Here is a 22284-nt window from a genome sequence, read left to right as displayed (position 1 = left end):
TGCTTTGTTCCTTTACCTGATTTAAGCCAAAAATAGCTTAATAGGATTAACCATTGTTCACATCATTGAATGCTCCCATCATTTTTGTAAAGGAAATACTTTCAAAATGTTCAGTAGCTGCTCTCAGTGCTGAAAACAAACTATTATGAACTGCTTAATGACCAGCTATATCCTATTATGCTTAAAATGGCTACTTTCCATATTTTAACCTTACTCTTGCAACTAGAACCATTTCACTGAGATTTAAGCATTTTCCGTAGGTCCTGTTGCCAGTTCTCTTGACTTCCATCTACAAATCTCTACCCCTCAAAAACACTCTTACAAAAACAGACTATGAACAAGTTCTTGAATATATGGAAAAATTTAGTTAACTGTCCACAAAGTATCATGGAGTCACAAAAAGTTATAATGCTCTTATAACTTCATACAATCTGATCTCACCATTAGCAATACCAAAAATAGTCTATTCACAGGAGTTACATCTGTGGATTTGAGGAGGGTATTTGTGATTGTGAACCACAACACTATCAATTAGTAAATGTAAAAGTACTGATTGTACTACACTGCATTCACACCTTCCAAGTAATATCTGGCTCCACTTTCTCAGATTTTGGACTTTTTAAGTCAAGAGGTGCAGAAAGACAGTACAGGACCCAATCCGTTCATCAGTTTTATTATTGACTTGTATCTTAATCTTCCATGCTTTCAATTTATATCATATGTAAATGTTTTAATCTGGTAGAACTACACAATGCAATCAAATATGTCCTCCATTTGGAATTTATTCTAATTGCACCCTGCCTATAAAAATAGTCCCACAGTAAATACCAGCAACATTGCATTCATGCTACTTGAGACTCAGGAAAAGCTGAAGATCACCTGCATTCATCTCTGTCACTGTTTAAACTGTTCTATCCCTTTAGGTTCTTAGGTGTGTACTAGGCTAATGGCCCTGGAGTCTTTACAAGCCTAGCCCATAGAAGTACCCTGGTGTCGTGCTGCCCGATGAAAAAATACACAATGAACAAAAATACCAGGGCTTATGGTTACATTCACCTCTGTCTTTTAAGTTCCATACAGACATTAACACAGTCCATGTTTTTAGACAATTTACTTATTGCTACAAAATTCCAGTACTTTTACCCTTTAAGGCTAAATGTGCTACTATTATTAATTTCCAAAGCTAAGATATGCTTTCTTTGTAGTCATTCTCAAATCCATATACAATGCAAACATAATATAAAGAGCATTTAATAAAATGTGTCACTTCATTTCAATATCCATCCAAAGAAAACATCATATGCTTTCATTCAAAAAAGTGAAATGGCTTCCAATATCAGCCAGAGCAACCATTCTCTTAGCACAGCTGACATGTAAGCTGATCAATTTTGTATAATAATCTCTTTTGGCTAATATTCTGGAAATCAAAACCTTCCCATACCTAATTAGGTGGCAAAGTCAAGTGTCTTAACTCTGAAAATTGCTGCCTTTAGCTTAGCAACATGAGAAAAGGCCTTCTCAAAAAAATCGCAACTGCTAAATGGAACCATCTAGGAAAAGGGCATTATAACTGGGACACATTATATGATTTTTTTCATACAAAGTTGATTAACAACTTAAATGACATGTACAAATAAACTGCCATAGATATTAGTGATTCCTCCACTATACCAAATGCCTAAAAAAATCACACTCATTTTCAATTCTAATATTCATACCTTTTCACATCATCATTACCATGTTTCACTCTCTTGTCTAGATGGACTAATTTATGACTGTCTTTAAACAGGTTGTCTAGGTTGTCGCTGTATTAGATAATTATTGTTCTCTAAGAGTGTAACTATTGTAAAATGTGTGATCATATTGTAATTGTTGATTTTCTATTATTTTTGCAGTTGTTAATACAGAATGTAATCCCAAAATTGTTTCAGATTACCTAAAGGCCCAGGATATGGCTGAAAAGAATCCCCAGATCACCTCATATACTTGGATGATGAATGAAAAATATAAATAAAATAAGTCTGGATATCTTGTTATCCACTGTCTGCTCTCAGAACTAGTTATGACAAATATAAACTATTGTACATAGAAATGTTTGTGAGAATAAATGTTACCAGTCCTGTAAACATTCTTTTTGATTTTACTGCTTCAGACACAGTAAAACATCAACAAGAGCAGATACAGGAATCAATATTAGGCTATTACATAATGTATGGGTTATTGCTTAGGCCATAAAGGTGTAAACAGAAAAAAAACAGGAAAAAAGGCTTAGGGATTCAGCTTAGAACGTACTGCATTTTTAAACCTGACTGAATTACTAAACAGTATTCATAGGACATTTGTCTTTTTTCAGTGAAAAATTATTTAATCTTTATGACCTGATCTGGTAGATTGGAAACAGGAGCTTTTATTTATGTTATAAACTGTGATACATTACTAAAAAAAAACTTTAACAGAAGGCGAAGAACTATGAAACTCTGATAACAAGATGCCCAGCATCAGAACTTTGCCCTTTTCCCCACTGTAGTGTGATCTTGCAGTTGGTGTACATAGTTGGGGAATTGTTAGGGGCACAACCCCCCCCCCCCACCATGGTGGGTTTGAAATACTGTGCTTTGTGTGATGGTCCAAATGCTGGGTAACTCGTTACTTTCCCTGGGAAAGTAATTTGTTGAACTGAAAGGTTCACATTATATGGTTCGATGAATGAAGGTTTGTGGGACTGAACCTTTGATAAATTAATATAGACCCTAAAAAATCTATTCTGGAGAAATGTTGCTAATGTTCTCATAATAATTTTGCATATTCAGGGCAAATTGTTCATATTTTTTTAAATATTCACATAGTTTCCTAAAATCCTGGAATAAGTTCCAGACCAGTATCTCTGATATCTAGCGGTCTTCTTCCAAACGCCATCCATGAGTGATATAATTGATTCCTCACCAAAAATTTACTCATTAAAGGCAATTTTTGCAGTATAGCTGCTAACTTCATAATACAAAATATTACATAGCTCTCTGTCTCCATTCTCCCTTTAAGGGAATCTACACCCTGATATTTTGGCACCTTAGCAGAAAAGGTAGGAAGGTAGTAGGAGCATCTGACAGAACCTCTTCTGCTTCTTTATAGAATGTTCATAATATCAAATTTCGTTAATGCTGGCAGATGTGATCAAATAATCATATGATCGCTAATGGTGGCATTATTTTGTGGGAGGTCATGGAAGAGGTGAGAATTGCAATTTGTCCTTTCCCTGATGTTGTGCAATCTCAGAGTTGGCATTTTTAATTAGCAGGGAGTATAGGGAGTGCAGCCCAACACATGGGGGTGCAGGGTGTCTTGCCCCTTGTAAAAAACAGGAATTATGTTTTTTTTTTCTTTCTTTTCTTTTTTTGAGATTCAGTCTTTTGGGATCGATGTTTTGACATTCACTATTTTGTTACTTTGATATTTCAACGTATATCCTTCACAACACACACACACACACACACACACACACACACACACACACACACACACACACACACACACACACAGTCCTTTCCAGGGCTTGTTGTCCAGTCCCATCATTGTGAGTGGCTGACATAACTGGCACCAAAGCTCTGTGCACAACCACCAACTGGAGAAATGTAAGGCAGTGTATTGTAATGGTTGTACTCACCCACAAATGCTCAGTAAACTGTATATTAGGGAGCTGTGCAGAAAGCTATGCTATCCTGACTTCCATTCCAAAATTCCAACAAATGTGAATCAATCTCGAAGACTTATAATGTGCCATTAAAAGCAATGAGTGAATTCAAAAATGTGTAGGATTGGTATAAGACAGTTCTTAACAGTGGGCAGAAAAAAAAAGAAAGAAAGAAGCTATAGGCAAAGCAACATCTATGCCTTATCCTGAAGACAGGAAAATGGACAGACAAGGTGGAACCAAGGACCTTTATCTGCTGTCAAAAACTGTGTGAATGTTACTGAATAGGAAGAAATTTGCCTCATCTGATTGATTCAAAAGACATTTTATTTCTCCCGATTTTCTACTTGTCTTGTATATGCTCAGTATGCATGGTCCACAACATCCATTTCTAACATATGTGCAAACCTCCAATGCATCTGATCATTATAAAGTTTTTGTGCTTAATGTTATGGTTCTTTTGTAAGGTTCACTTTGTTCATTTTATGTTTGATAAAATGCCCATTGGCTACCACTCCACTGGTGTAGAGGGATAAAGGCCTGAGTATGACCCAGGCGACCCAGGTTTGATTAGTGGCTCTGGTGACTGACAGAGCAACAGGGAGGGAGGGTCATGCCTATTCTGGTGGGGAGGGACACTCATCTCAGTGCTCTCTGAGGGGAGATGTGGACCATTAACAGGCACTTGGATGGTTTCCTAATGCATGTACAGAAGTCGGAGTGACAAAAGCATAGGTCAGAATGCAAAACTCCCTTTTCCTCACAGAAGAAGTTGTTGGTTAGAGCCTCCACTACCTTCAAAGGTTCCATACTGGCCCCGGCTTGGATTCAGTGTTAGTCCAGGGGATGAAGAAGGCGGGGGGACAGTACACCTGGTGATGGATGTGGGGCACTGGTTATAAACAAGAGTGAATGAATTAAGGGAAGGGAACAAAATGAAAAAGAATTCCCTCTGTCTAGTCCCTAACTATAGTGATACCTGTAGCAAAAATATGTATTTAGTGTGGTATCCAGAAGATCTTCTCTGTAAGTTGCAACCCCTTAATTTAAGGTTATAGCCAAGATTTTGGAACGGTGTACCAACTTGTATAGCAACATGAACCTGTCAGCCTCAGCATGCATATATTTGTTTCTAAATGGTATACCTTTTCATAGTACTTCACTACTACAAACATTCTGATGTGATTGACTTAACCAAAAAGAAAAAAAGTACCCAACGAGGTATTTGGGGAAAACCATTTAAACAACATTTAACAAAAACATAGAACAATAAAGTCAGAAAAAAATACACCAGATTTTAAATTTAAATTGCCCAAATTAAATAAAATATTTAAAAAATGTACTCTGTGGCCAAAATGGCATATTCCTGGCTTTAACACTGACTTAATGATATAAGAGCTCCTCATAACACAAAGACCACCTTAATAATTATGTTTCAATGACATGTTTATTTGTTTTGTTTTTATTGTACATTTCTTTATTATTGACAAATAATAATGCTCAAACATGACATCAAGACAGAAATGGACAGAATCCCTGTAAAAGGATGGCAAGACAACTGCAGGATAGGAGTTGATGGATGAAAGACTTGGGAAGAAAGAGTAATAGTAGATCTGGTAATAGCACTAACAACTTTAAATGTTGTCTTAGATATAAACAACAATAACATATACAGTGTGACATGACTAACACAAAAAAACTATAGAAAAATGGTGAGGATTTTCTTTCTCTTAAACATCTTATTCAGTGGCAGATCATCTGAATTCTAAACTGAGATATAGTATTTTTAACTCCAGTCCTTTTATCAAGCTGGAAATTAAAAGTATGTTCATAAGAGTTATCCAAAATTGTACATTCACTAGATGTAAGCCTAGATTCTGATTGTGTTCAATTTTTCACTGTTGAATTGAAGCAGCAGGAAGTATCAAATAGTTTCAAATGTGGGAGAAGGTCATTTCTTGAAAGACTCAGTCCAAATAAATCACTTAGAAAAAAATGTTTTTCTTTACAAACACACATAGCAACACATACTAGACAAGTTCTATTCATCCTTATTTCCTTACTTATCGAACCTTTAACCAAAATGCATCCCAAAAGCATGTGCGCAACATCACAGTCTGTGTGCCCTGCATGGGCACAGTGTCACACTAGAAGGATGTGCACTGTCACAGTCTGTGTGCCTTACATGGACAGGGTATCACACTAGTAGAAGGATGTGCACCATCACAGTCAGTGTGCCCTGCATGGATTCTGGAAGTTTATTAGGAAGAGGACATAGAATTTTGGCCTGTGTGCCCTGCATGGGTACAAGGCTCTATTAGAAGCAGATGCATAGTTTCAATGCCAGTGTGCCCTGTATGTGTACATGGTCATAATAGAAGAAAGGGCACAACATCAAAGTCTGTATATCCTGCATTGACACAAGGCCATATTAGTAAACTGAAGAACACCATCATAGTATGTGTGATGCATACAATTGTAGTGTTATACCAGGAGCAGAAGCACAGCATCACAGCTTGTCTGCAAGGCTATAGTGGGGCAGAACCACACCATTAATGGCTCTGTTCCCTACATGGACATAAGATTATAATAGCAGCATGTGCACAGTACCACAACAACTGTGCCCTGCATGCGTGCAGCATTATAATAGCAGAAGTGTGCACACATCATAGCCTGTGTATCCATAATGAGTAGAGAGTTCTAATAGTATCAAGGAGAACAGCATCACAGCCAGTGTGCCCAAAACAGGTACAAGGTTACACTAGAAGTGAATCCAGAATAAGTACAGGGTTGTAATAAAAAGGGTGCAAAACATCGCAGTCTGTGTGCCCTGCATGGGCACAGTCTCACACTAGTAGAAAGATGTGCACCATCAAAATCTGTGTGCCCTGCATGGGCACAGTAACACACTATTAGAAGGATGCATACCATCACAGTCTGTGTGCCCTGCATGGGCACAGTGTCACACTAGAAGGATGTGCACTGTCACAGTCTGTGTGCCTTGCATGGACAGGGTATCACACTAGTAGAAGGATGTGCACCATCACAGTCTGTGTGCCCTGCATGGGCAGAGTGATGCACTAGTATAAGGATGCACACAATGACAGTCTGTCGGCCTTGCATGGGCACAGTGTCATACTAGTAGAAGGATGCGCACTGTCACAGCCTGTGTGCCCTGCATGGGCAGAGTGATGCACTAGTAGAAGGATGCACACCATCACAGTCTGTCTGCCTTGCATGACCACAGTGTTATACTAGTAGAAGGATGTGCACTGTCACAGTCTGTGTGCACTGCATGGGCAGAGTGATTGACAAGTAGAAGGATGCACACCGTCAGTTTGTCTGCCTTGCATGGGCACAGTGTCACACTAATAGAAGGATGTGGACTGTCACAGTCTGTGTGCCCTGCATGGGCACAGTGACACACTAGTAGAAGGATGTGCACTGTCACAGTCTGTGTGCCCTGTATAGGCATAGTGTCACATTAGTAGAAGGATGCTCACTGTCATGGTCTGTGTGCTCAATGCATTTATAGAAGTATACTAGGAACAGATCCACTGGATTACAGCCTGTGTTTCCCTAAATGGATACAGGATTATATCAGGAGCAGAGACAAACCATCAGAGTCAATATGCACTACATGGACAGTAGGTTATACTAGGAGAAAATGCACACCATCACTCCCAGTGTGCCATTCATGGGTACATGGTAGGAATAGAATCAAAGTGTACAGAATCACAGATAGTGTGACCTACATGGATTCAGAGTCATACTACAACCAGTGCACACAACACAAATGAGTGTGCCCTGCATGGATAAAGGGATTATGCTAGAAAAAGAGGCACCTTACTGTAGCATGCAAACCTACATGGGTACAGAGTTATACTAGGAATATCATCACAATATCACAGCCTCTGTGCCGTACTTGGGTAAGAGCTGTATAGCAAAAGTTGTGTAGCATCCCTGTCTGTGTGCTCCACATGCATAGTGAGTAATACCAGGATATAAGGTACAGTATCATAGACTTTCTGACCTGCATGAGTGTGAGGCAATCACTGTTCTGTCAGGGAACTTTACTAAGAGAAGATACATAACATTTGGAGCGTGTATGCCCGACATGAATAAAAAATTATACTAATAACTGGGTAAATGCCATCACCACAAAGGACAGTTCCTGCTTAGTACAGGAAACTTTGCAAAGAGCTAGGCACATAGCAACCCAGCCAGCACTCAGCACACAGAAAGAGAGCATGAAGTGGGAAATGAAGCTGTAGAACTTATGCAATTTAAGAAACGAATGGGGCAGATGATGTTTAGTCTCTCTGAAGTAAACATCGAGCACACACACACACACACACACACACACACACACACACACACACACACACACACACACACACACGCACGTGCATGTACACACAAGCACACACATTTTGTTTTCACTCTAAGATCATTAACATTTCAGTGCGAGAATATAGGTGTTTGTGTGTGTGTGTGTGTGTGTGTGTGTGTGTGTGTGTGTGTGTGTGTGTGTGTGTGTGTGTGTGTGTGTGTGTGTGTGTGTGCTCATACATGCAGTATTGCTAGCTTCAGTAAGTCTTTTGTGCTGGCAACACAGTGGATTCTATTCAGTGAGTACATCTTTGCAATTGCTGACACCCAGCATTGGGTCACAACTGGTTTGGGTTGCACAGTTAGGTTTATAAAGGTCTTGGTGGTTGTTAACCTAGTATATATCTATGAACCTATGAAACGCATGTAGCCAGCATGCATTCTCTATACATACTAGCCATTTGCACTGCATAGTATTGTGTGTGAATCCCTTCTGTAGTTTGTAAAGTTACTTTCTCTTTATTAATTACAAATCATTTCCCACACAAAAGTAAACTGTAAAGCCAATAATGTTTTCATTTGTTCCACTGTAGAACTTGCTTCAAATCTAATTTACCTTTATTTTCAAAGCATTTATTTATGCATATTTTTTAAATATGTCAAAATAGTTATAAAATAATTAATATCACATAACTGCATTGAAATGTTATAGCTTTAAGTTGTCAGTCTGCTGTAATCACATTCTTTCCACTGATTTAATCACAACGAAAATTCATAGTTTACTTTCCTGTGAGTTTTATTAAATTTTCCTATGAAATAATGAAGTGCATGTCAGCATGTTTCTTTCCTTCAGCACCTCATTTCCTTGATTTAATTAATAATAAGGCTCACTTAATTTCACTCTTATACATAATATACTACTTCAACCTTTATATGTTAAATAGACATTTTTCCATATGTACATTATATTTTACTTTTGCATTTTTGGTCAACATAGTGTGAATATAAGAAACAGTTACTTTTTTGTCTCCATTAGTAGTATCATACAGCAGTTCATTCTGCTGGGGTTTTTTTTTGCTTTTTTTTATAACAGATATATTTCAAAAATGCATCTAGATTCTTTACAGATACACAACACAATTTTGCAATTTATTGTGAGATTATAGTCATTTCTAATTTGTGTGTTCTAATCATCATCATCATCAGCCCCCTTTTTCCCCATTTTCTACATGGGGGTTGAGGTGTTGTGTTAACTGTCACCATCTCTCTGGATTCAATGCCACACTCCTGCCTTCTTCACCATCATTCTTGATTCAGTGCCACACTCCTGCCTTCTTCACCATAATTCTCGATTCAGTGCCACACTCCTGCCTTTTTCACCATCATTCTTGATTCAGTGCCACATTCCTGCCTTCTTAAACACTCATGCCTGACAGTCACAGATCTTCTTTCACACAATCCAGCCATCTCTTTGTCGAACATCTTTGTCTCCTCTTACCTTCTTCCTGTCTGTCCCAAATCTTTTTCACCAGATTGTCTTCTGCTTACCTGCACATGTCCAAGCCACTGTAATCTGTTCTGTTTGATCTTTAATGCAATCGGAGCTACTTTGGCTTCTGCTCGTATGTCCTCATTTCTTCGTCTGTCCCACAGTGTGCATCCTACCACCTTTCTCAGACACTTCATTTCCATCACCTCTAGCTTCCTCATCTGCTCTGCCATTACTGCCCAGGTATCTGCACCATACTGTAGTACTTGTTGCACCTCTGTCCTGTACACCTTAATTTTCAGCTTCTTATTCATTCTTCTATCATAGACCGTACCTAAGACTCTATGCCAGCTGCAGCCCCTCTGATTCTAACTTTGACCTCTTCATTCAGACTTCCTTTCTCCTCAACCAACCCTTCCAGATACTTGAAGCTATTTACCTGTTCCACTATCTAGCTTTTTCTGATGCCCTAATTTGCTGCCATTGCCACAGTCTTATCTGTACTCAGTTTCATCCCATGTGCCTTCAGTTTTGCATTCCATTCTCCTATCCTTTGCTGAAGTTCTTGTTAAGAGTCTGCCTGTAATCCCACATAATCTACATACAGCAGCTTTGTTGATCTGTCCCCTCTGACTTGTTTTCTGATGTAGTCGATCACCAGTATGAACAGCAGTGGGCTCACCTTGGTGCACACCCACTTGTACTGGAACCCCTCTGTGAGACCGAACACTGTCCGTACGTGAGTCTGAAGCATTGTAAAAACATAAGTCACTAGTTCCATTGCTACAAACTGAAAAAAGAAATTAAACAGACTTGCAATTTCTTCATGTTTCCCATATTTGCTGGCAGATGACAAGTAGCACTGTAACAGCATCAATCTGTAGGATTGCAAGTAGTTTAGCTGGAATTCCATCACTTTCCTGTGCCCTTGTTATTAACAAGGCATTGCGGAGTCCATTAAACTTCACTGTCTAGAATGCCCGGCTCAAGATTAGATAACATAACATTGAATGCAGGGTCATTTTTATGCAGTTCTGTATATTCCTACCATCTCATCTTAATATCTTCTGCTTCTATTAGGTCCTTCACATCTTTGTCTTTTATCATCCAGTTTTACCTGGAAGTTTCTATTAAAATCACCAATTTTCTTGAAAATATTTCTTGCCTGTCCTGTTATATTGTCTTCTTCTACTTTTTTGCACTCCACATTTACATATTTTCCTTATCTCTCTTTGCTAGTTTCTGAAGCTCTGTATTCAGTATGACATCCTATGTCCATTTAATTCCTGTCCATTGCTAAAGCTTGCACAAACATTTTGCCTTCTAATTCTTCATTCTATTTGGAATATTTTTGATGCCACTTCCTGGACAGTATCTTAAACTTCTGTCCATAGTCCTTCAGGTTTTCTGTGTATCAGGTCTGTTCTCTTAAATCATTTCTTCACCTCCACTACATGTTCAATTAGAATATTTTTGAGTGCCTGTCTCACTGCCAATGTGTTTTTCCTGCTTCATTTAATTCTAAATATCTTTAGTAACAGGCTGATGGTCTGAGCCACAGTCAACTATTTGTCTTGATTTTGCTGACTGTATAGAATTCTTCTGTCTCTGACTGCAAAGTGTATAGTCAACCTAGACTTGCACAACAATATTTACTACTGGAAAAAACATGTAGACCCTTCTTGACAATCTCACATCATTATTATTTAAAATCTTAACTCAGAAAAGCATATAAACATATAGCTCCATAATAATCACTGGCCCACAGTCAGTGCATATAGACCTATAGCTCCATAATAATCACCAACACACAGTCAGTGCATATAGACCTACAGCTCCATAATAATCACTGGCTACTGTCAGTGCATGTAGACCTACAGCTCCATAATAATCACTGTCACACAGTCAGTGCATATAGACCCTATAGCTCTATAATAATCACCAGCACACAGTCAGTGCATATAGACCTACAGTTCCATAATAATGACTGGCATACAGTCAGTGCATATAGATCTACAGCTCCATAATAATCACTGGCCACCATCAGTGCATATAGACCTACAGTTCCATAATAATCATTGGCATACCATCACTGCATATAGACCTACAGCTCCATAAAAATCAATGGCACACAGTCAGTGCATATAGACCTACAGCTCCATAATAATGACTGGCTACCATCAGTGCATCAAAACTTACAGCTACATAATAATCACTGGCACACAATCAGTGCATATAGACCTGCAGCTCCATAATAATCACTGGCACACAGTCAGTGCATATAGACCTACAGCTCCATAATAATCACCGGCACACAGTCAGTGCATAAAGACATACAGCTCCATAATAATCACTGGCACACAGTCAGTGCATATAGACCTACAGCTCCATAATAGTCACTGGCACACAGTTAGTGCATATAGACCTACAGGTCCATAATAATCACAGGCACACAGTCAGTGCATATAGACCTACAGCTCCATAATAATCACTGGCACACAGTTAGAGCATATAGACCTACAGCTCTATAATAATCACTAGCACACAGTCAGTGCATATAGAGTTACAGCTCCATAATAATAACCGGCACACAGTCATTGCATATAGACCTACAGCTCCATAATAATAACTGGCACACAGTTAGTACATATAGACCTACAGCTCCATAATAATCACCAGCACACAGTCAGTGCATATAGATCTACAGTTCCATAATAAGCACTGGCACACAGTTAGTGCATATAGACCTACAGCTCCATAATAATCACTGACACACAGTCATCACTGGCACGCAGTGAGTGCATATAGACCTACAGCTCCATAATAAACATTGGCACACAGTCAGTGCATATAGACGTACAGCTCAATAATATTCACTGGCACACAGTCAGTGCATATAGACCTACAGTGCCATAATAATCACTGGCTCACAGTCGGTGCATATAGACTTACAGCTCCATAATAATCACTGGGACACAGTCAGTGCATATAGAACTACAGCTCCATAATAATCACTGTCACACAGTCAGTGCATATAGACCTACAGCTCCATAGTAATTACTGACACACAGTCAGTGCATATAGACTTACAGTTCCATAATAATCACTGGCTACTGTCAGTGCATCTAAACTTACAACTACATAATAACCACTGGCACACAATCAGTGCATATAGACGTACAGCTCCATAATATTCACTGGCACACAGTCAGTGCATATAGACCTACAGCTCATAATAATCACCGGCACACAGTCAGTGCATATAGACCTACAGCTCCATAATAATCACTGGCACACAGTTAGTGCATATAGACCTACAGCTCCATAATAATAACTGGCACACAGTTAGTACATATAGACCTACAGCTCCATAATAATCACCAGCACACAGTCAGTGCATATAGATCCACAGTTCCATAATAATCACTGGCACACAGTCATCACTGGCACACAGTTAGTGCATATAGACCTACAGCTCCATAATAATCACTGGCACACAGTCAGTGCATATAGATCTACAGCTCCATAATAATCACTGGCACACAGTCATCACTGGCATGCAGTGAGTGCATATAGACCTACAGCTCCATAATAATCATTGGCACACAGTCAGTGCATATAGACTTACAGCTCCATAATATTCACTGGCACACAGTCAGGGCATATAGACCTACAGTGCCATAATAATCACTGGCTCACAGTCAGTGCATATAGACTTACAGCTCCATAATAATCACTGGGACACAGTCAGTGCATATAGAACTACAGCTCCATAATAATCACTGGCACACAGTCAGTGCATATAGACCTACAGCTCCATAGTAATTACTGGCACACAGTTAGTGCATTTAGACCTACAGCTCCATAATAATCACTGGCACACAGTCAGTGCATATAGACTTACAGATCCATAATAATCACTGGCTACTGTCAGTGCATCTAAACTTACAGCTACATAATAATCACTGGCACACAATCAGTGCATATAGACCTACAGCTCCATAATATTCACTGGCACACAGTCAGTGCATATAGGCCTACAGCTCATAATAATCACCAGCACACAGTCAGTGCATATAGACCTACAGCTCCATAATAATCACTGGCACACAGTTAGTGCATATAGACCTACAGCTCCATAATAATCACTGGCACACAGTCAGTGCATATAGACCTACAGCTCCATAATAATCACTGGCACACAGTTAGTGCATATAGACCTACAGGTCCATAATAATCACCGGCACACAGTCAGTGCATATAGACCTACAGCTCCATAATATTCATTGGCACATAGTTAGAGCATATAGACCCACAGCTCCATAATAATCACTGGCACACAGTCAGTGCATATAGACTTACAGCTCCATAATAATTACCGGCATACAGTCAGTGCATATAGACCTACAGCTCCATAATAATAACTGGCACACAGTTAGTGCATATAAACCTACAGCTCCATAATAATTACCGGCACACAGTCAGTGCATATAGATCTACAGCTCCATAATAATCACTGGCACACAGTTAGTGCATATAGACCTACAGCTCCATAATAATCACTGGCACTGCTGGTCCCAAGCCCGGATAAATGGGGAGGGTTGCATCAGGAAGGGCATCCAGCGTAAAATTTTGCCAAAATCATACATGCGAAGAACAGTACAGATATACATACCAGATCAGTTGAGGCCCGGGTTAACAATGACCACCACCAGTGCTGTTGGCCAACAGGGTGCTGGTGGAAATTGGGCTACTGTTGGCCGAAGGAGGAGAAGAGGGGAGAAGGCGTGCCTGAAGGCAGGTAAAGGCTAGGACTGTGATAGTGAGGGTCGGAACTTTGAATGTTGGCAGTATGACTGGTATAAGGAGAGAGCTAGCTGATATGATGGACCGAAAGAAGGTTGGTATATTGTGTGTGCAAGAGACCAGATGGAAGGGGAGTAAGGCTAGGTGTATCGGAGGTGGGTTCAAATTGTTTTATCATGGTGTGGATGGGAGGAGAAATGGCGTAGGAGTTATCCTGAAGGAACAGTATGCTAAGACTGTTTTGAAGGTGAAAAGAGTGTCGGATAGAGTGATGTTTATGAAGCTGGAAATTGATGGTGTAATGATGAATGTTGTTAGTGCATATGCTCCACAAGTTGGGTGTGCGATGGATGAGAAAGAAAAATTCTGGAGTGAGTTGGATGAAGTGGTGATGACTGTACCCAAGGGCGAGAGACTGGTGATTGGAGCAGATTTTAATGGGCATGTTGGTGAAGGGAACAGAGGGAATGAGGAAGTGATGGGTAGGTATGGTGTTAAGCAAAGGAATGCAGAAGGTCAGATGATAGTGGATTTTGTGAAAAGGATGGACATGGCTGTGGTGAATATGCATTTTAACAAGAGGGAGGAGCATAGGGTGGCATACAAGAGTGGAAGAAGATGCACACCGGTGGATTATACCTTATGTAGAAGGGACAGTCTGAAGGAGATTGGAGACTGTAAAGTGGTGGCAGGGGAAAGTGTAGTTAGGCCGCATAGGATGGTGGTTTGTAGGATGACACTGGTGATCAGGAAGAGGAGGATGAGTGTGAGGGCAGCACCAAGGATCAAATGGTGGAAATTGAAAAAGGGTAATTGTGAGGTGGAGTTCAGGGAAGAGTTAAGACAGGCACTGGGTGGCAGTGAAGAGTTACCGAATAGCTGGGTAACTACAGCAGAGCTAGTAAGAGAGATGGCTAGAAAGGTGCTTGGTGTGACATCTGGAAAGAGGAAGGAGGACAAGGAGACTTGGTGGTGGAATAAAGAAGTACAGGAGAGTATACAGAGAAAGAGGTTGGCGAAGAAGAAGTGGGATTGTCAAAGAAATGAAGAAAGTAGACGAGTATAAGGAGATGAGGTGCATGGCAAAGAGAGAGGTGGCGAAGGCTAAGGATAAGGCATATGAAGAGTTGTATAAAAGGATGGACACTAAGGAGGGGGAAAAGGACCTCTGCCGATTGGCTAGACAGGGGGACTGGGCTAGTAAAGATGTGCAGCAGGTAAGGGTGATAAAAGATAATGAGGGAAATGTACTCACAAGTGAGGAGAGTGTGTTGAGCAGATGGAAAGAGTACTTTGAGGGGCTGATGAATGAAGAGAATGAGAGGGAGAGAAGGTTTGATGATGTGTGGATAGTGAATCATGAAGTGCAGTGGATTAGCAAGGAGGAAGTAAGGATAGCTATGAAGAGGATGAAGAATGGAAAGGCTGTTGGTCCAGATGACATACCTGTGGAAGCATGGAGGTGTTTAGGTGAAATGGCAGTGCAGTTTTTAACCAGATTGTTTAATGAAATCTTGGAAAGTGAGAGGATGCCTGAGGAATGGAGGAAAAGTGTTTTGGTACCGATTCTTAAGAATAAGGGTGATGTGCAGAGCTGTAGTAACTACAGAGGGATTAAATAGATCAGTCACAGCATGAAGTTATGGGAAAGAGTAGTGGAAGCTAGGTTAAGAAGGGAGGTGATGATTAGTGATCAGCAGTATGGTTTCATGCCAGTAAAGAGCACTACAGATGCGATGTTTGCTCTGACAGTGTTGATGGAGAAGTACAGAGAAGGTCAGAAGGAGTTGCATTGTATCTTTGTGGACTTGGAGAAAGCATATGACAGGGTGCCTAGAGAGGAGTTGTGGTATTGTATGAGGAAGTTAGAAGTGTCAGAGAAGTATGTAAGAGTGGTACAGGATATGTACGAGGGTAGTGTGACAGCGGTGAGGTCTGCAGTGGGAGTGACGGATGCATTTAAGGTGGAGGTGGGATTACATCAAGGATCAGCTCTGAGCCCTTTTTTATTTGCAATGGTGATGAACAGGTTGACAGACAAGATCAGACAGGAGTCCCCGTGGACTATAATGTTTGCAGATGATATTGTGATCTGTAGTGAGAGTAGGGAACAGGTGGAGGAGACCCTGGAGAGGTGGAGATATGCTCTAGAGAGAAGAGCAATGAAGGTCAGCAGGACTAAGACAGAATATATGTGTGTGAATGAGAGGGAGGATAGAGGAATGGTGAGGATGCAGGGAGTAGAGGTGGTGAAGGTGGATGAGTTTAAGTACTTGGGATCAACAGTTCACAGTAATGGTGAGTGTGGAAGAGAGGTGAAGAAGAGAGTACAGACAGGATGGAGTGGGTGGGAATGAGTGTCAAGAGTGATTTGTGACAGACGAGTACCAGTAAGAGTGAAAGGGAAGGTCTACCAGAGGGTAGTGAGACCAGCTATGTTATATGGGTTGGAGACAGTGGCATTGACAAAAGGCAGGAGTCAGAGCTTGACGTGGCAGAGTTGAAGATGTTAAGATTTGCACTGGGTGTGACAAGGAGGGACAGGATTAGGAATAAGTATATTAGAGGGTCAGCCCAGGTTGGAAGGTTTGGAAACAAAGCCAGAGAGGCAAGATTACATTGGTTTGGAGATGTGCTGAGGAGGGATGCAGAGTATATTGGAAAAAAGATGCCAAGGACGAAGCTGCCAGGTAACAGAAAAAGAGGAGGGCCTAAGATAAGGTTTATGGATGTGGTGAGAGAGGACATGCAGGTGGTTGGTGTGACAGAGCAAGATGCAGAGGACAGGAAGAAATGGAAGCAGTTGATCCACTGTGGCAACCCCTAACGGGAGCAGCCGAAAGAAGTTTCACTAGATTTTTTTCTAAAAATGCAAATCATCCCGAATATGAATGGCTGCTGATAAACATTCATTCACTTATGTGATCCATACCCTCACCTTTTAAGCACACTTGGTCAGGATATATTTGACTATCAAATGCCATGCATAAAATGTACCCCCTAAGAAAAGCAGTCACTGAACCATATACTCTTAATAGTTATAAAAAGTGGTGGTTGGCTACTATACAGATACCTTAGTCATGACTGAGCTGGTGCTATTTAAAATTTCTTAACTCAGTAGTAGTCGGCCTTGTTTTTTTTTTTTTTACTAATGTATGCATCAATGACCCACAGTCATATAACAAGTCTTCTTTATGTTGCTACTGCACATTTTCAAAAAAAAATTCAAAGGGGCAGTCATTAACCTTTAACCATGCTACATCAAGCTGTTGTTCTGCTACAAGTACAGCAATAACATCCTTTAACTATTCTAAGTTCCATTTGGACTGCATTCAAACTTATTTTTAATATCATCTGAACAGATCCCTGTGCATCCCTTTTGCATCTAATTTCCATGAAACAGTCTGGAAACACAAGGAAAAACTGCGGTGGTGGTGCTGCGGTAGCGTTGTCGCCTCACAGTTAGATGTTGCCCATTCGATTCTCAGTTAGAGCGTCTTCTGTGTGGCGACATGCGTGAATGGGCGTTCCTTCGTTGAAGGTTGTGCATTAGGCCCGGCAAGCCAGCACGTAAAAATCTACTGCCAATCATTAGCGGACTGGAGTTCCGCTGTGGCAACCCCTAACCGGGAAAAGTCGAAAGACACAACAACAACAACAGTCTGGAAACACAAGGACTTCCTATTATCACACAAACACTCGAGGTAAGAAGCTGATGGTCTGAACCACGTTCAGAGGTCCCAGCACAGAACCTTGGGGACCCCACTGATGACTGGTGTCTTTGTGGAGGTAACTACCCGTTTTAATTATCTGCATCCTAACTTTAAGCCAGTTGGCAATTCAGTGGGTGACACAGGAATTTATTCCCTGTTTATTTAGCTTTACTACTATTCCTGAGTGGGGAATTTTAACATTTAAAAGGCATGGAGAAAAATGTAATTATTAGTACCACTTAAAAATATATGTAAAGTCTCTGTGATCATGCTTCATGACTGACTGGTATAAATAATGTAAACATTTTAGTTTCATTTCTTTTTGTTTGGATACATTATATATTTCTGTCTAGATTCAATCCTGAAGATGTTATTCATGGTCATGACTTTTACATTTGGAAGGTAAATAAAGGTGCTTTTATTAAAAATAAATAAAGCATACATCTCAGAATAGTTCTAAAAGGTCTGAATATGACACACAACTCTCACATAAATACATAACCAACAACTTTGGAGCTTGTTCTGCATGACATAAGAAAGGGCAGATTAATCATAACACATGTCTCTTCACATGTGTCATCAACAGACAATTAGTAGTGTCATCCCAGTGGACAGTACAATTACCACCTGTCACTGCAGTGACACTATATAAATGGACATTACATAATTATCTGCATCTAATATAATGCCATAGTAACGGGCACCACATAGTCACCCATTTCCAATGTGATGTCACAGTAATGGGTACTGCATTATCACCTGCCTCTGCAATGCTATCTGCAATATTTTGTTAACTATGCCAGAAATAAAACTGATAATTAGTGAATGACCTTTGCGTATAGGAACGAAAATAATCTTAAAAGAAGGTTATGTTACAAAGATTTATATGAGGGTAAAAACAAGGTTAACCTTGCCTAAATTGTAGTTGTTGTAGGGATATTTTAAGTGATACAAATTGTGTTCATCCTGTAAGTAAAATAAAATATACATTTGATTGCTATGCCTGTTGCATCACCACCCAAATAATATACTTAGCCACCTGCACTCAATGTTCCTGTTTTTATATTGGAAAAAGTAATAGAAGGTTGAAAGACCATATTATAGGAGATAAATCAAAGATAAAGAGAAGTGTAGAAAACAATGCTTTGGCTAAGCATGTATTAGAAAAAGGTGTAAATCATTGCTTTAGGTTTAAGGTTATTAAAATACTACAAAAAATAGTAGAGGTGGTGATGCAAATAATACGTTACAAAATATAGAACTAGCATGGATTGTAAGACTAAATGCAGATGTATTTCCTGGTTTGAACAATACCATAAGTCTGAAACCAGTGTTGCACAGGAAACAAATGCTGCTGTATTAATTAGATGTATTAATTAATTTTAAATGTTTGGTTGTATTGTCTGAAATTGATTGGTTGGCTGTGCCACATGTTTTTTAGTTTTAACTATTTAAATATGCCAATTGAGAATGGTTCTATATGCACTGAAGAAGGGTAAACCCAAAAGTGTGCCTTGTTTTATTAAAGGTTTGAACGTTCCTATTGTTTGTGTTATTCCTTTGATCCTACTGTATGACCAGGAGACTACTGTTGTTGAGATGGGGAAGGCTCGTCTACCCTGGTCAGTTTACTACCACCATGACCCTCACAAGATTGGCTGTGTCAAATGTTTTTTTAGTTTTAACTATTTAACTATACCAACTGAGAATGGTTTTATATGCAGTGAAGAAGAGGAAACCCAAAAGCTTTGCCTTGTTTTATTAAAGGTTTGAACATTCCTATTGTTAGTGTTATTCCTTTGGTTATACCTGAACGTGAACGTGGTTTGTTGGAGTTTTTTCTTTTTGCATTGGCCGTATAGTAGGATCCCCAGGTATTCCAGACAAGATGAAAGGTATAATCCCTTCAATGTGTTTTACGTCATCCATGGAGCTGCCTTCCAGGAGATTATGCCTGATATTCTTTTCTGTTCTTATCATGTGTATCAGCAGTGTATGTTCTCATGGTAAAAAAGGAGATACTTTTCTTTGTTCAGATATCAAAGAAAAGCAAAACATGCTGAGCACTTTCTTCTACTATAACAAATGAGAATAAAAGATCAATGGAATATAACGTGTATCAGAACTTTAAGATCCAACTGTGGCTCAGTCTAAGAAGAACAGATGTGGAGGTGTTGCGAAACACTCTGGTAACTGTGGTGCTGAATAAGACCAGATTATGACCAGATTCCTTAGCAACGATGATGATGTTAGGAGCTCTGAAAGTGGCAAAGAATTTTATGTTATATAACTGTATGATACAGTAACTGAAAGTAGATAGCTGCTGATGCTTGCCTGTGGCATCATCCTATATGTGAGAACTAGCTATCTATTTTGAGGGAAAGTTTGCTTTAGCAAGCTAGTCAGGGAACTTTGATATCTGGAGTTAGTGTTTTTATTCTGTATCCATCCTGCGTTTATCACATTTTCTTTTAATTTTCTCACGGTGCCAACCTACATATATTTTACACTACATTTGCATTATTTCCTTTATTATTTAAGTAAAATTAATTTATTCGTGTTTAAAATCTTAGAACTGGCTTTTATTTATTCTAAGTATATTTATACATTGTTGTTTACCTGACAGGAAGATAACCATAACTGTAGGGCACACTCCTTTCAGACTGCTTTGGCCATCTACCACTGAAAGAAATTAAAGTCTCTGGCTTTTTTCTAGAGTTGTGGCAATACTACCAGATCAGGAAGAAATATGCATGGAATTGGATAATTCTGCCAACCTTCCCTGCAGATGTGCTTGAAAAAATACCTTTGTATGAAAGGCTGTCACTGTGGATAAAGGATACCTAGGGAGGCATTAGTTCACAGAGAGGAGTGAGTCTGTGTGTGCAGTGACATTCAATTAATGAGGATGGAATTCCATACCCAGGACAGTAGTGCATGCTCCCTTTATGCTTTTGCAACAAGGCTGTGTTTTGTGGATTAATAATTGAAACAGACTTGTGTGTACTTTTTGTTATCATTTCACACTTTGTGGAGACAGTGGTGTTACCTCTTCTTTCACTCTGGGTGGCAGTGGTGCCACATCTTTGTCACATTAGGTGGCAGGAGTACACCTATCCTTTGCATTTAGTGCCCACTGGTGAGGAGACTAGAAATTGAATAATTCAGCCTAAAATAGTTTTGTTTCTAATAATATATGTTTAACCCAATGTAAAATATGCAGAGGTCTGGTAGTGCACAGCAGTTATTTTTCTTTTTGTCATATTCGCTAGGAAAAGGCAGAAAATAAGCTTGGCTGGCAAATTTTCTGAAATGTCAGTAGGTCAGCTAGCAAAGGAGTATAATGTCAGAGGAGTGCAGCAAGTGAATATGTCCCAAAAGGATATAGTGGAATATGGAAATAATCTGCAGAAGACCAAGCAAAAACAGTCAGTTCCATCCCAGGAGACTTTGCAGCCCAATTGCAGTTGCAGAGACTGTTACTGGAAATGAACCACATAGAACTTGTGGCAGCTGAACAAATGTAATAGGACAGCATAAGTGGACTGTTTGGCTATACTTTAGAAAAGCAGGGTCTTTAAACTCAGCTGATGTCCATAACCATAAAGGTGTCTGCAAAATATCCCAACTAACAACTAAACCAAAAAGTAAAAAAGTCACACAAACAAACCAATTAGTAAAAGCTACAAGAAAAACCTAGCCCAGCTACAGTTTTGTCTATGTGATACCTTGTCTGCGTGACCTTTATTACAAATATGTTCCCTCTCAAAACAAAGATGGCCATACCATGGGTTACATTTTTTGTCCTAAAATCTCAGGACATTTGCCATTTTTTAGCTTTTTTTTTTTCCACAGGACACAACTGCCCAAAGAGGGACAGGTGGTTACCCTGTATGTTACCTATTAATTTCCTATACCGCTATATTAGGTAGTACTTATTCATTCAAGAGGATTCGGGAATTGGTGTAGGGTGTTAGTGCAGTATATTTGTTTTACTTTTTTCCCCCCACAGGTGCAGTGTGTTATCAAGGTACTCTGCCTAAATATACAGCTGCCAGATGCCATTGAACTGCCCTGCTCTGATGATGATAGCAGCCAAATCCCAGCATGGTCAGGGGTCATGGAGACAGTGGTGGACACTGACAATGTGATGTCCACATCTCAAACCCATTCCACTGACACAGCTTCTGTGCCTGTGGAACCCACCCAATAAACACAGGAAGACACATGAGGATAATATGCAGACAGCTCAACCC

Source organism: Protopterus annectens, chromosome 7.part0, assembly GCF_019279795.1.
Source record: "Protopterus annectens isolate FY-2018-M chromosome 7.part0, PAN1.0, whole genome shotgun sequence".
Taxonomy (NCBI): Eukaryota; Metazoa; Chordata; order Ceratodontiformes; family Protopteridae; genus Protopterus; species Protopterus annectens.
The sequence above is the reverse complement of the archived record's forward strand: the minus strand, read 5'-3'. Positions refer to the sequence as shown.